The 14,639-nt window shown below is 43.7% G+C and overlaps 1 long non-coding RNA gene across 1 annotated transcript; it reads right to left on the reverse strand.

Annotated features, from left to right (window-relative positions):
- Positions 1 to 2,142: 2,142 nt before the first annotated feature.
- LOC121012013 (uncharacterized) lies at positions 2,143 to 6,511 on the reverse strand. Its single transcript, XR_005781914.1, has 2 exons — positions 5,297 to 6,511; positions 2,143 to 2,517 (listed from the first exon to the last, which is right to left on the reverse strand). It is a non-coding gene; the product is annotated as an uncharacterized LOC121012013 (long non-coding RNA).
- Between the last annotated feature and the right edge of the window lie 8,128 nt (positions 6,512 to 14,639).

The raw sequence follows: 14,639 nt of genomic DNA on the forward strand, positions 1-14,639 counted from the left end.
AGAATTTCTGCTCCGGTGCTCACCCAAGTCAGGCAGACCCATTACTATTCTCAGTGGCTGTAAACCATATGTGCTGCAGTAGTCATGGGGGGTAGGAACAGGGGATCAGTCCTCTTACCTAAGAAAAGAGAATTCATTTTTGCTTCCCCTCCCACCCCAGAATAACAGAAGCAAAAATGTATCGAGCATCTGGAGCAAAGATAAGTAGGCTGTTCAAACCAATGATGCTAAAGAGATTTAATTTATACAGCTAAACTGTCCTTGTCTCAGCTAGAGACTAGGCATTGCCTTTACCACTAATCCAATCAAAACAAAGTATTAAATTACTTGTTGCTATCATCTTAACCCTGAGAAGACTGTTTTCTGCTTGGATGATCATTCTGAAAGACCACAACACAAAGGGAAGGAAAGTAGGGACAAGTGGTTCCGGGGGGGGAGGGGGGGGGCAACAAAAACATCTTCACTACTTCTTACTCCCTCCCTGTTTCTCCTCCTTCTTGCCTCAGCTAGTGTTGTACTCACTGTCCGGGGTGGGGGTGGGAGTTCTGAGCTCTGCACATTTTTACAAAGGCTGTGTCCGAAAGTGAGGATATGATTGTGTATTAGTTACCTACTGCTGTGTAACAAATGGGCCCAGATGTAGCAGCTAGAAACAGCAAACACATGTAATTTCCCAGTTCCTGTGGATTGGGGATCCAGGAGCATCTTGGCTTTGTGGTTCTGACTCAGGCTCTCTCACAGGCTGTACTAAGGTTGTCAGCTGGGGCTGAGTCATCTCAAGAATCGGCCTGAGAAGGACAACCTCTGAGCTCACTCACTCACATGAGTGTCTTATTGGTAAGACACATCAGAAGATCAACTTTCAGGTTCACTGATGTGGGCCTTTGCACAGGACTGCCTCACCAACTGGTGGCCAGATTCTCCTAGAGTAAGGGACCCAAGAGAGCGCAAGACAGTACCCAAGATAGAGACCTCAGTCTTTTTATAATCTATTCTCAGGAGTCAAGTCACATTACTTTGCCACATTCTGTTGTCAGTAAGCCAGCTCCCACTCAAATGAAGAGGGTCACACAAGAGCGCAAATACCAGGAGGGAGGTCTTTAGAGACTCTAAGTCTTAGAGATGACTATGACAGAGGAGAGACCTGCTGTTTGGAGACATCATCTGTGCATGGAAGTTGGGGGGCATTGTCCCATCAGACTCTGAGGCAAACTCCAACGGGGGTCTCTTTTTTGTGGTGCAGAATGCTACCTCTGACTCCAGGGGAAGAAGGGATATCTGCGTGTATTTAGAATCGCTCTGGGTGCTCAGGGTCAGAATTAGAGCTGGAAGCAGGGCCTGCCTTCCTAAAAACTTCACTGGAGGTAATAGGCTAAGGATGTACATGTTGGCCTAGGTGCTGCCTGGTTCCATAGTCTAGCAGCATGGCCAGCAGCACACACAGGACTGTGGTAGGAACGGTAAGACATCAACAGGCAGAAGAGAAGAGATACAGGACCTGGACTAGGAGGGCGTGGCTGGCGATCTCGTCTTTCCTTTTGTGCAAGATGGTTATAGTCATGGCCCAACAAACCACACCTCACAGTATCCCTGTGTGTGGTTCCTCTCCCACACTTGACTCTGAGATTGCCCATGAGACTTGTTTGGGCCAAGTCCACAAGATGTAAGCCCTTGCTAAGTGCTACATGTATTGGGACTTGCCTCCTGGGGATGCTATCCTGAGACCATCATGCCAGGAAGACTCCCACTGGAAAGACTCTGGAATGAAAGACCACATGGTAGGACGTTCCAGCCATCCCAGCTTAGCCCTGCTCCAGCCAACCTGCTTTTCCAGCTGGATGCAGTCTCATGAGCTGTTTCAGACAAAATTGGCAGAGGATCGATCCAAAATTGGGAGAAGGGATTTCTTGCTGGTCTAGGCCACCAAGTGCAGCAGTGATACGTTACAGAGAAATAGTTAACCGATATATTACTGATCCCTTCAGAATGATCAAACCTACCCAGACAGGCAATGGTGGAATCTGGAACAATCTTGCGGTCACACAGGCCCCCGAGCCAGAAAGCAGCACCTGCCCAGTGCTTCAATGCATGCTCTCTCTCTCTCTCTCAGTGATGCCACAGAAGTAGTTCACAAACATCACATATGTGCTGGTCTTTTTATTCCTCAGAGAGAATCTGGACTCAACCAAAACAGACATATCTTTGGCTTCAAAGGAGATTCTCTTAAGAAATCACAAACCAAAGGCCCTTTACGAGCCACTGCTTCCTGAGAGCCCAGGGGAAATTGGATACAGGACCACATTGTGCTCTGAAAAGGCTTTGTGGACAAAGCAGGGCGTCCTTACATCTCAGCCAATGATTTCAGTGGACGGTGATCAGTGCAGTGGCTCTGGTGCTGTAAGGTCACCTGCCCAGGTTGCTCTCCAGGAAAATTGTTTTTCATCTCAGCAGCAGGTGAGCCAACTGGATCACTTGGGTGACTCGAGCGTCCTGGGAAGTGGTCAGATCATCCTCTGTCTGTCAAGAAGAAAATGTTGTCTGAGAAACGTGACTATCACAAATAATCCCTTATCCCTATTTCCCTGGTACCAAGCCTTGTCCTCTGAATCAGTATGCAGAGTGGAAACCTGCTGAGACGTGAGGGACACCTCTGCCACCCTGCTTCACTGCCTGGTGAAATTCCACTTGCTTGTCAAATTCCAGTCCCAGCATCACCTGCTCTGGGGAAACGTTGCCTGTTTTAATCCCATGGTAGAACAGGAGACGGTGACGGCTACATCCTTACCACTGCTATGCATCATCACTACATCCCACTGGGGTTGGCTGTACCTCCATCCCAAAACCTCAGGATCATGTTAAGAGGAAGATCCTGCTGTGAACATCTTGATATACTGAGTACACACCTGACACATGTTAGGCATTTGGCGAAGAGCAGAATTCATTCAGTCAGAAAATATTCACTGAATTCCTACTTTGTGCCAGATACCTGCTCTGAGATGACAGCAGGGAATGAGACACACATTCCTACCTTCAGGGGGCTTATATTCCACTCAGAGGAGACAAACAGTAAATGGAAAATAAGAAGTAAAATACAGGGTGGAGTAAAGCCTTGGTTTGCGAATCTAATTCATTCCAGAAACATGCTTGTAATCCAAAGCACTTGTATATCAAAGCGGATTGCAAGAACCACTGACTCAGTTGTGATCATGTGACATTCGGCGTCACGTGCTACTTGTATCGCAAGACACCACTTGCTCATCAAATTAAAATTTATTAGAAATGGGGGTGCCTGGGTGGCTCAGTATGTTAAGCATCCGACTTCAGTGCAGGTCATGATCTCACAGTTTGTGGTTTGAGCCCCGCGTGTCAGGCTCTGTCACAGCTCAGAGCCTGGAGCCTGCTTCAGAGTCTGTGTCTCCCTCCCTCTTTCTGCCCCTCCCCCACTCGCGCTCTGTCTCTCTGTCTTTCAAGAACGAATAAACGTTAAAATTTATTAGAAATGTTTGCTCGTCTTGCAGTACACTCACAGAACAGCCGTTTGCAATCCAAGGTTTTACTGTATATGAGAAGGTGATAGATGCTACGCAGAAAAACAAAACAGGAAAAGGAACAGGGTGTAGCAGTTTAATACAAGCTGACATTTGAGCAAAGACTTAAAGGCAGAGAGGGAGTTAGCTAGGTGGGAAGAGTATTCTAGGCACATGAAAACGGCCAATGCAAAGGGCCTGAGGCAGGGGTATGACTGGTTTATTTGAGGAGCAGAAGGGGGGGTGCAGAATAGCTGTAGCTATGTGAACAAGGGAGTGTCTTTAGAAGATGAGACTGAGCGGGTACGGGGGTGAGTGAAGTTTGTGCGGGGCTTTGCAGGGCAGAGTAAGGATTTCAGCTTTTAATCTGCAGGAGATGGAAGACGGATTTGGGATTTTTGAGCAGAGGAATGACACGGACGGACAGGGTTTAAAAGGATTCATCCGACTCTTCGGTGGCAAAAAGACCGTAGGCGGGTATGAGTGGAAGCAGTTAGGAGGCAATAACAGTAACAGCCCAGGTGAGAGACACTGGAGGTTTGAAACAGGTAGCGACAGCGGTCAGACAGTGATGTATTCTGAATGGTATTTTCTAACAGATTAAATGTGACACAGTAGGAAGACGCGAAGAGTCACAAGTAACCCCAAGATGTGGGGTCTGAATGACTGACAGGGAGGGCTTGCTGGGTGGAGAGAAGGGGGTGGGCAGGGCGCTCAGGTGTGTCGAAAGATCAGGGGCCCTGCCTGGACACGTTGAGTCTAATATTTCCATCAGCAGAGATGTCGAGGAAGCCGTGGCATATTTGCGTCTGGAATCCATGGAGCACGTGTGGGCCAGAGCCATGAATTTGAAGGAATTCATAAGCCTGAGCACTTTATTTTACTCTCTTGATTTTACCCTCCTCCACAGTAAATTGGGTGGAGGGGGAGGCCAGTAGGTGACATGTTAGACTTGGTGATTATCTACCATCCTTTCCGGGTCTTACACCAGTCTTTCATCTAGAAGATAATTGGGCATCCCACGCCGTTCACCTCTTTGGCATTCTGCTTTTGCGGGCCTCTTCACTTCTGATTCTGTTTTTCAGGCTCTTGCAATACATCACTCTTTCAAACAGAGATCACAAGTGCAACAGGAGAGCCAGCCCCCATCCATAGGTGCGTAACCACTCTCGGGGACCCGGGCCTCTGGTGAAGGAGAGGACACAGAGGCACAATTGTCCAATCACTGACAGCAGTGGGCTGCAAAGGGCAGGCATGCGGCAGCCCGCCTTGCAAAAGGAACCAGTGCTGCCCACCAGGCAGAGGCGCAGATGACTTTATTCTTTCCAACACTGAGCAGGAGACTCTTTGCGTGTTTGCCTTAGAAGGAGAGTGAATGTGTGTCCCGCTTTGCCCAGAACAGCCTGGGTTGGTATCTTTCATTTCAGTATAATTATAGCAGCATCCCCTTTAACTTCCAAAATTACCCCAGCTTAATGATAAATCACATGGTCACCAACTTACAGGCTTCCCTCTTGACATCTTTTACCTAAAAAACCCCCAGCAGAGTCTTTCCCTGATAACTCAGAACTTTCTGACTCTTGAGCAGGTTACGAATGAACTGAATCTCCATGGACCAACCCTGGGAACAGCAAAATCATTAAATTCTCTTCTCCTTGCCACCCCCCCCCCCCCACTTGGAGGGACAAGGACCCGGGCAATGATCTATGCATATGACCCTCCATTGGGAATCACTGGGTCACTGTAACTTTCAAGGTCCCTGAATTTACCTCCTTTGAGTCCAACCCTCCTAAGGGTCCTGTAGCTGACAGTGTTGTAAATGGCTCAGGTCACCTATGCAGAACCACACTCGCTGGTTTTATATCTACTCATACCATTGTTCGCTAATAACCTTGCTTTCCATTCATGCAACAAATACTTATCAGATGCTTGCCCAAAGCATAATGGGAAATATGGAAAAGATTTATGTATTAATCCTACCCTTGGGTCTAGCATAGAACGTAAACGTAGGCAGAAATCATGAAAAGTTGATGTAGAATATGAAATGACAAAAAAGGTCCAGCTGAAGGCAATCTGACCGTATAAAATCCTCCCGTCCTTTGACCAACATTTTTGGCATTGATTATTCGCTCTGCAAACATGTGGCAAAGCGCCATTTATCAAGTGCCAGCCACTTGATATACATATCTCATTTAATCTTCATAGCCATACTCCAAGGTTGATATTATTATTTCAGCTTTGTAGATGAAAAGCCTGAGGCTCAGAGAAGTTGGATCATTTGCTGAAGGTCACACAGCCACAGAGCAAGAATTGAAACCAGGCTCTGTCCTCGTGCTCTTTCCAGATGCCACTTCCATGCACAGCACTGTTGGATTTTTCTTCCCCAACTCTGCTAAACGGGATAGTCCTTTCCTCGAAACACACAGGCAAGCCCTTGTAGCAGGACCCACATCCACTTGTTCTCTGGCTAAAAGGCAGAGCTGGGAGTGGGGTGAAGAGAGTAAGTCACTGACCGCAGGCACAAGATTTAAGGGGGTGTCAAAAACCTCAATAGTCAAGATAAATAATATTGTAATGCAACATTAAAAAAAAAAATCAAACTGACAAACCACAGCGCTTGGGCCAGCTGCCTGTTTTCATAAATAAGGTTTCAGTACACTTCACATGTCAAGACAGGCCACATCCACTGGCCCCACGTGCCTGGTTTCACTTGTGGAAGAGACTTGCTTTGCCTTCTAGCCTAGAGGACAGCACGCATTCTATAAATAAAGGCCATGTGGGCTGGCGCCTGGACAATCACAGAGAGTGACACCAGAAGGCGGACTGCTCCCTTATTCTCCCTCGGAGCCAGAGCAATCCTGATGTGATTCCGAGACATGGGCAGGAAGCGGCGGCCGGCGCTTGCACAGCTGCAAGAATAACCGGCCGTGAGACGAGACGTGGCTCAAGTCCCCATTCCCCCGAGGATTAATTGCCACGTGGGATGCGCATGGAGGGACTCGGGGTCACTCCTCCGCGCCGTGATTGTGATGGGAGCTGTAGCTCTTCTTAGCTGACACACCCTTCGGTTGCCTGGGCTCCACCGGGCACAGGCAGTGACGCCAGCACCCGCGCCAAGCAATTATTAATGGGAAAAGAGAGTGCTGGGGCCCCCAACAGCCATTTTTAACTGTGGACATTATTGCTCAATTTTGAGCTGCACCCAGGGACTCGTAAGAGGAAGACATAATGCTTGTTTGTGGAACTTTTATAGCTAATTGACATTTTTTCAGTGCTCCCCCGACAGCTATAGTTACTCCTGATTGGAAGGGCGGTGGAAAGCATCAAGTTGTGCACTGTCTCCAGAAGGGGCCATATTTCTGACGTGCCACGGGGAAAAAAAAAAGGAATAAATAAAAAGCCGTCAAAATAAACATACTCAAAAGCGATAAAGAGGAGCTGAAGTGATTGGCAAAACTAGTTCGCTTTGTGCAAAAATAAAGCATGTCATTTTCATGCTAATTGAGGATGTTTGACTATCTGGGGCTGTCAGATTTCCTCCTTTCTTGGGAAGATTTTCCTCCCTTCTACAATTGCTCTTTGCTCTCCAGAGACCGGGGAACACGGAAGCAAATTTCTCCTTTCCCAGTCTGTGTGCCTCTTTCCACTTACGGGCTCTCAGACTCTGTCATTGGTGCTAGCAGAAGTCAGTGCATCATATTCTGGCTGCTCTAAGTCAAGTTCATGAGATAAAAACAACTGGAATTAAATTGAGAAATCAACTTAATGCTAGCAATTCCACTTTCATCTCTGGACACGTACAGATTACCCAGGAATATCAGTAACTAGGATGGCATATGATATGCCAATTGAAGTGACAAATCACTTGGCATAAATGCCAATTGTGGGTTTGCATGTGCGTATGCATGGACTCTTTTACAGTAAGCTTCCTTCTAGTTTTCTTGATTCAGAAAGTCACTGCTTCATGTGGAATGAATTCCTTTGAGAATCTTATGTTCAGGACAGAACAATATTCCAGACGGAGGTCATCCTATACCATCCAAGTTTTCTGGTTGCATGGACAAATATCACATCTTGCCTATTTGGAGGGACGTCTCCTAGCCCATACATACATTTCCTGAATGGAAACATATATCAGGACAAGTATAAAAATCATAAAATGCAACTGAATGGCCATATTTAATATCCAGTGTCTACATATCAAAATTTTACACACCTAAGGCATAGGAGAGTCTGCCAGGCATTTGCTCAAAACCTCCATTCACTTACTTTACACACAATTCAAATGAACTCAGTGATCAGATCTCTAAGTCAAAGCTGCAATTAAGGAGGAGGAGAGGGGTTGCTAGAAGCAATGATAGTGACAGCAGAGAGAAACGGCAAAGACAACAGCCTGGCAGTCATGAGAGAGATTTTCAATTCAAAGTGATTAGACATGAGACCTTAATAAGCCCTCTACACCAAGCCCTACAGGTGCAAGCCCTCAAGGTAGCCCTTTGGGCATCAGTGTAAAGATGCCAGAGGTATGACAAGGAATGTCCCAGAGGCATTCAGGAAAAAGTCAAGTTCCGGAGCTCTGCTTAAGAAGCAGGAAACGATTCATCTTAGAAAAAATCTAACTTGAAATGTTTCATCATCGTTGTTGTTGTTAGTAATTGAGGGAAATTAAAAGATAAACCCTCTGGATCAGACACGACTCTTGGTCTCAAGAGAAACCCAACTGAAATGAGCTTAAATAAGAAAATACATTAACTCCCCATGGGAAACTTCATAGTTGATCTGCGTTGAGAAATATGGGTTCAGGTGGTCAAATGATGTCATCAATGATCTTCATCTTTTCATCCTGCTTTCCTCTGAAATCCTCTTTTATCCAGTCAGTTCATCACTCCAGGACAAAGATTTTTTTGTTTTGTTTTGTTTTGTTTTGTTTTGTTGCCTCAATGGTTGAAGCATAAATCCTGAGGAGGATTCTTATTGGCCCAGCTGGGGTCATGTGCCATCCCCAGCCAATCACAGTGGCCAAGGCAATGTGCTGCTCTGATTGGCTAGGGATAGATCACTCCCCTTCCCCCATGGCAGGCTGGAGTGGGGTGGGCTCAGCTCCAAGGGTGGAGAGGAAGGGTGGTAGGCATACCCTGAGGAAAATGTAGAGGCTGATATGAGAAGGGGGGTAAGGATGCTATGCTGGTAACAACAATTGATGGTCATTGCAGTATTAGCTATCAGAAGCCATTTTCCAGAACGGCTCGATGTCTGAGAGTTTTAGAGTTCTGCATTCCCTAGGAAAGAGACTCTGAGATGGAGAATTAGGTGCAGGTGGTTGTGGCAGAGGGCTCTTGAGACAGCATCAGGGGGGAAGGGAGGGAAGCTTGGCTGGGCAGAGGGAGGAGTTGGGCTGTCTTCAAGTTGCAACAGCAGCCTCAGCCCATGCCACAAAGCACTCTAGAGCTCGGAAAGATTTTCCCAGTTACCATGAACTGAGGTAAGGAGCCGGCCATTTGTAGATCTTGCATGGTGCAGTCATTGGACTGTCCCAAGGAAAGGGTTCTAGTCTTTAGGGAGGAGGCTCCCCTCAGCCAAATGTAATTCTTGGGGAAGGCACTCAACTGAGTGCCATCACTAGGCATCATTCCAAGTATCTAGAGGAACAGATGCCTCATGGGAAGGGGAGATCTGGGTGGAGCACCGGAATGAAGAGTACCCAAGTGGGAGGTGGTATATGAGGTGAGTCAGAGTAATGCTCTCCCACTTGTCAGGCCTTGGGCTTCAGGTTCTATTTACCCTGGTATCAGTGTGGACTGAATGCACCCATCTCAGGAAAGGAGGTGGGCAACACTGTAGGCAGGCTGAGGCCATGCAACATTCTGAAGCACGGTGTGCTGAAAGACATTTATTGAGCACCTACTGTGTGCTAGTTCCATGCTAGGTTTTTTTCTATCACAGAAACTTCTTCATTGTAAGAAACTTCTTTCCAGGGGCACCTGGGTGACTCAGTCAGTTAAGCGTGGGACTTCAGCTCAGGTCATGATCTCAGGGTTCTTGAGTTCAGCCTCAAGTCCTGCTCTGTGCTGACAGCTCAGAGCCCGGAGCCTGCTTCAGATTCTGTTTCTCCCTCTCTCTCTGCCCCTCCCCTGCTTGCTCATGCTCCCTGTCTCTCTCTCTCAAAACTAAATAAATATTTTTTAAAAATTTTAATAAAAAAAAAAGAAAATTCTTTCCAAATGTGGATTCCAGGAAGTATGCTTAATAACAAAGGAAAGGAACACAGGGCTTATACTAAATGAGTTCAAGGACAGGAAAAAGAACAGTTGTTCAAAAGTGAGCCCTGGGGGTGAGCAAAAGTGTGTTTCTGAATGTGTATCAAAGGGAAATCAATTCTCAAGAAGAGGTAGGAAATTAAGGGAAAGTCTTTTTTAAAATGTAATCACAGAACTAGTGTAATTTTGTAAGGCTTCTTTTTTAAAAGAAATCCAGAAAATTAGATATAAAAAGGGTAGGTGTTCAAAAACAAAGAACAATGAGATAAACATGGTGGGACACAGTTTCTAAGAGAGAGAGAAGAGAAATAGGTCTTCTCATTTGCCCTTCATTGTTTACATGTTTTGTTTTGTTTGTTTTAAACAGGAGTTATTAACTGGGAGTTGGTAACTGAGCTGAAGAGGTCCGTGGATACCCTGGAACTGAATATAATATTCTGTACATTTTTCATCTGTGGATCTCGGCAGATCCTTAAAAATGACCATAATTCTCAAAATGTTTGAGCACCAATGTCCCAGCCCAAATAATGACTCTAGTGAGCAAATAGTTATAACAGAAAGATAAATGTTTTAGGAAATACTTGTATTTCCTTTTTGAGTAGATTTCTTATTTTTGTGTTTCAAAATTAGAAATGTATATTCAGTAAAGTTTCCTTCCTTCCTCCACCCACATCTACCTAATTTTCCTCCATATAGCCAATAATGTGACCAGTCTTTGTGCAACTTCCCAAATGTATCTTCTATAAATTTGTGTGTGTATGTGTATGTATGTATATACATGTATACTATATATGTGTATATACATATATGTGTGTGGATATGTGTATATAGTATGTAATATTATATATATATATTATATGGGCAAATATACATATAAATACACAATCATATATACAATATATGACCATGTATATGTACATATAAATTATATTACCATTTGTATTTATGTATGTATGTTTTTAACCAAAGAATAGTGTACAAAAGACATTATTCTCTACTTTTTTCCCCTTAATGTATCCTTATGTGGGCATAAAGATCTTTCTCTCTGCTTCTTAAGGGTCTTAATATTTCTATTCATGAAAATACCATAATTTATTTAACCAATCCCTCAATGGTAACATCTTGGTTATACTAAAATATTTTACAATTATGGAAACGGCAATTAATTAGTTTGACCATGCATAAATTTGTACCCATAAAAATATCTGTAAGATAAGTTCCTATAAATTGAATAGCAGGGCAAAATGCAAAGTGCATCTGAAATTCTGAAGATATTGCCAAATCTCTCTCTGAGCTTACGCTAATTTATACTCCCTACAGCTCTACATGAGGATGCCTTTCTTCTCGCACTCTTGTCAATAAAGTATATTAATATACTCTATCTTTGCAAGGGTAATGGTTGAAAAAATTCTCAATGAAATGTTATTCACATTTCTCTGATTTTGAGAAAAGTAGTACCTTTTTATGCAACTACCATTTGTATTTACTTTTCTGTGATTTGTATATATCTACGTATATACTTTTTTTTACTTTTTATATACTATTTATATACTTTTCCCATTTTTCTATTGATTTGTAGGAGATCTTTATATATTTAGGTAATCATCCATTTGACAGGTGCATCAGAATGGGGTTTAAGTAGCTGTTAGAATGTGTGACAAAAAAAAAAAAAAGCATAACCGTAAAATATCTCAAGAGGAGTGAAGACATACAACAAAAACAAAAGGCAGAAAGAATTAGAAGGAATCAGGATAACTCGGCTAAAAAGGAGAAAAGACAAAGGATTCCTGAGAGCTACAAACTTGAACTTGGAAGAGAGATATAGAGATATACTATAGAATAAGACATAAGATACATGTTTTGGTTAAGATCGGCTAAAGACCTGCAACAAACCCACAAATGCAACAAATATAGTAGCAATTCATTTCTTCCAACAAAAAAAGTATAGTAGCAATTTATTTATTCACTGGGGCAAATGGCTCTCCTCACTATGGTGATTCAAGGACACACATCCACCCCTAGGGTCTTGTCCTAGTCTGTATTCATTTGTTGAAAGAAAAGCAAGTATGGAACAGGTACACCCACATCTTAAAAGCATGGGCCTTGAAATCGTTCACATCCCCTCCACTTACATTCCATTGGTTAGAATTAGTCATAAGTCCCCACCAAGCTGGGATAGAAAGAGCCTGGCTGGGTAGCCACTTCTCCGCACCAGCCGCATTACTGGGGAGGTGGGGAACAAAGTTTCATGGACACCTAGCCACCTTCACTACAACTAGTAAGAGACACACAGGGATCGAGCTGGTACCCGAGACTCTGAGAAATGCAGACCAAGGTATTATTCATTGGGAGCAGAAGCCCTTGCCTGGCTTAGCATCCCAAGATCTAAGTGGTTAAATATTCACACCTGTTCACCTGAGCCTGAGAGCAAGGGGAAAGCTGTCTGGTGTTTTCCCTGTGATCTGCTCTGTGTCTAGAACAGTACCTGATACATTGCAGGTGCTCAATAAAGATCTTTTGAATAAAGAGTGTTACACCAAACAGAAACAGACGCTGAGGCCAGAAGGTGGACAGGTACACTGCCTAAGAGTTGTCTTCGCAGGGAGGGTCAGAAGACAGCTCACAGAAGCTCCACCCTCAAGCCTCACCTTGTTTTTCCAAATCCTTCCTTAATTCCTTAATCTTGGCCCTGGGATTTTTTTTTTTTTTTTTTTTTTTTTAGTGGCTTTGTTCATTTGTTTTTAGCATCAGGTACCCCATGGCCCTGGGATCTTCTTACTTGACTGGGAGGATTTCTGAGCATCCGAGCCTGGCTCCATATTTCCAAAGAAACTCAAACTGGTTTGTTATCAACCTTCCAAACTCCTACTAAAGGCTTCTCTCTAAAAGTCTTGGTTTTTAGTATGAGAAAAAGAAATAATTTTGATTATTTTTATTACTTTCCATGTGTTCAGCTACTCCTCCCAAATTTCTGTTTCTCCCCCTGTTCCTAACCTACAAAGAATGCAAGACTCAAACAGAGCATGCGATTAGGGAGTTGTCATTCCTATTTTTTCCCTACAAATATGTACTTTGGTCCCATTAAATAGCGTAACAAACTGGGGTGACTTTTTAAGCAGCGGTCAGGTTGACTTGATCTGTTCATAAGTATTTCAGTCTTAGGATCCACAGCTATAGACACAGATTTACGACACTGGTGACTATCTGTGTGAACTGTCCCTGGCATGATGTTATGTCCCTGTCCCTCAATGTTATGGACTCCAACAGAGGGTGCCGCTGTCTTGTTTGGAGATCTGCCTCTGAATTTTTAATTTTTTAATTTAAAATGGTATGTTTTACACAGAGGAGATCATTAAAGCTGTATGAAGGAAAACACAACAAGCCCGAGCATAGCCTTTTATGGCAGGGCTGACCTATGTGGTAATTATGTTAGGGTTTCTGCAGGGGGAGGAACACACAGACACATAATCTTGGCTTCTGCTCAGTGCTCTCCTGACATGCAACAGGTAAAACTCAGAGATGATGAATCATCGATGCTGACCAGATGGGCTGGTGGGGTCAGTCCGGCACAAAGTGGGAAGAGAGCAGCGAACATTTCGACGAGCACGCTGTGTCCAGAGGGCGTTGGTTTTCTGAGTGTATTATCATATTTAACCACTGAAACCAACCTGGGAGGCCCTCTCCCCATTTCACAGGCCAGCAAGTGAATGTACCTGACATGAACAGCTCTACAAATATGGAGGCAAAACAGACCCACAGTCTCTTCTCAAGATGCCTTCAAACCAGCTGAATTCAGAATATTTCAGATTTGGAAAACGTAACATGACGCCGTGACCCTAGAGTATGTGACACCCCATCAGGGTCTGAGGGGAAACCCCATGATCATCCACATGAATATTTCCACAGTAAAACATAGGAATATTCTCACTGGAAGGGCTCAGTAAAGGTTATAAATAACCTCATGTCACTTCTGGTTAAGATTTGCCACCTAATGAGACTCTATCAATCGCAGGAGGGAAAAAGAAAAACAAACAAAACAAAACAAAAAAAAAAAACCTGTTCTGATTTCAGAGCATTCTTGGGTTTGGAATCATAAATTTAAAATTATAGACCTTATTTGTTTTCTTTCCCATGTCATGTCCTACCTTCCTTCCTTTTTCATTCCTCTTTCCCTCTCTTCTTTCTGTCCACCGTTTAGTCCATCCACCAGTCACTAGTGTGTGTTCTGTGAGATAAAAATAGACCTTATTTCTATCAATAATCACCTCCTCTTTCATCCCAAATAAACATCAACAAACAAAAAGATTCCATAATTCCATGATCAAATGATTTGAGGAAATTTTTTTTACAGATTTTATCTTTACATAACCTCTACGCTCGACGTAGGGCTCAAACCCACAGCCCAGAGATCAAGAGTCACATGTTCCACTGACTGAGCCAACCAGGTGCTCCATGATTTGAGGAAATTTTGGACAAAAATACTTCTTTACTGCATCAATTATAGGAAATCTCAATATTATAAAATGCCTTGAAGTATCCACAAAAGAAGATGTGTGTATTTGACCACAGACAACTGTGGTGGGCTTTTAAAGAATTTCCTCTCTTGAAATTCCATGGTGTGAGTGCTCTGTGCACCTGGTCCTTCATTCTTCTTCCTCCATCTCCAGAACAGCATGTCCTGTGTATTAGCTTGGGAAAAATTAGCTGAGATTTCTAAGGATCCCTGTTGTAGTGCTGAAAATGAATTCTGAACTTTGTCCAAAGAGATCCCAGACTTTAGGGGATCTTTCAGTGCTAATACTAGAAGTTTCTTAATATATAATAAAGGAGAAGTTCTTCAGGGAAAAACTGATTT

This window comes from Herpailurus yagouaroundi, unplaced genomic scaffold (genome assembly GCF_014898765.1).
Source record: "Herpailurus yagouaroundi ecotype Mexico unplaced genomic scaffold, PumYag 196, whole genome shotgun sequence".
NCBI classification, from domain to species: domain Eukaryota; kingdom Metazoa; phylum Chordata; class Mammalia; order Carnivora; family Felidae; genus Herpailurus; species Herpailurus yagouaroundi.